A 1,345-nucleotide genomic window follows, 5' to 3' on the forward strand; every position below is an offset into this window, starting at 1 on the left:
TTGCCCTCAGGGATCACAGGAACCTGAAATCAGTTCTTTATTCCGTCTCCTCTGAGCTCATCAGCTGCTTCCTCTCTGCTTTAATCTGAGGCTTTAGGTCCAAACGGAGAGGTCAGAGGTCAACCTGAACCAAATCCATCCTCTGTCCGGGATGAAGATCAAACGGCCTCCTCTTCCTCCCTCTTTGTCCTCGCCTCTCTCATGTGCTGATGTAAAGCACCGGCGGTTCTGGCCCAGATTAAAGACGAGCCGTTTTATTTTTAGACGCTCATGTTTAATAAATGTTCTGTCCTCGAGTCTCGTCGGGTTCTGCAGGAGGAGAGGAGACCTCACGGCACCCGACGGCTCCGTGGAGACGGATCAGAACCGGACGGAGCCGGAGGTTCTGCTGCTCCACAAGACTGTAGAACATCAGGAGAAGCTTTCAGGTTTCATTTTGGTTCTGGGAGTTCGTTAGCTGGTGGTTCTGTTCAGTCCGGTTCTGTTTTCTTGAATTATGGAGCCAAATTGGAGGAAGATATTTCCTAAACAAACAAAAATAAAATAATGTCCGACAGCGGGAGGAGGCCGGTGCCGGTCCGACAGGCGGTGGTTCTCCTGCTGAAGGTTTGTATCTCAGGTTCTCCTCTTCAGAACGTTACCTGCAGTCCGTCTCCAGACTCTGGTCCATCAAACCTTCTGGTCCTTCCGGAGCTGAGGTTTCAGGTTTGGGTCGGTTCCCCCCACGCTGTCAGGATCTGTTCCTTCCTGCCTGGTTGGCGTTCCTGATTGGCTCTCGATGTGTCACACTTCAGAGAGATCACAGGAGAGGATGAAGAGACCCTGGGGATTTATTGATCTTTGATTATTGATTTTAAATCAGTTTTAAAATGAAAGACTCTGAAAATAAGAACCTTTCTTTTGCTTTCAAACACTTTTTATTTGCCTTAGATTGAGATCAAAGCTGCTTGTTTCCTTCCTGCTGTTTGAAGAAATGATTCTTTTAAACAACAAATCAGGGTCATTTCTGTCTTTATTTGGGATCTTTTTTAATAAACTTTCAGACATGAGGACTAAAAGAAAACAAACTGTTAGTTATTTGTGTCAGTATGTCTGAGTAAGGTGAACAGAACCGGCGGAGGCGGATCAGAACCAGGACTTATCCGTCCATCTGCAGCAGAGCGAGAACTGATCCTGGAGCTGCTGTCTGACGCTGTAATGTGATTACTGCACATGTCATGTCACTTTTCATCCGATCTGCACAACATGCTCATAATTAATCTGCACAAATCTGGATTTCTGGCAGCAGGAGAGGTTCTCACACACACACACACACACACACACACACACACACACACACACACAC

The 1,345-nt window shown here is 46.8% G+C and overlaps 1 protein-coding gene across 1 annotated transcript in view; it reads right to left on the minus strand.

The window, feature by feature from the left end:
- Positions 1 to 1,345, minus strand: part of LOC108228238 — a 15,371-nt gene that overhangs the window by 561 nt on the left and 13,465 nt on the right. The gene's annotated exons all lie outside the window — the stretch shown is intronic.

Source organism: Kryptolebias marmoratus, linkage group LG20, assembly GCF_001649575.2.
Source record: "Kryptolebias marmoratus isolate JLee-2015 linkage group LG20, ASM164957v2, whole genome shotgun sequence".
Classification (NCBI taxonomy): Eukaryota; Metazoa; Chordata; class Actinopteri; order Cyprinodontiformes; family Rivulidae; genus Kryptolebias; species Kryptolebias marmoratus.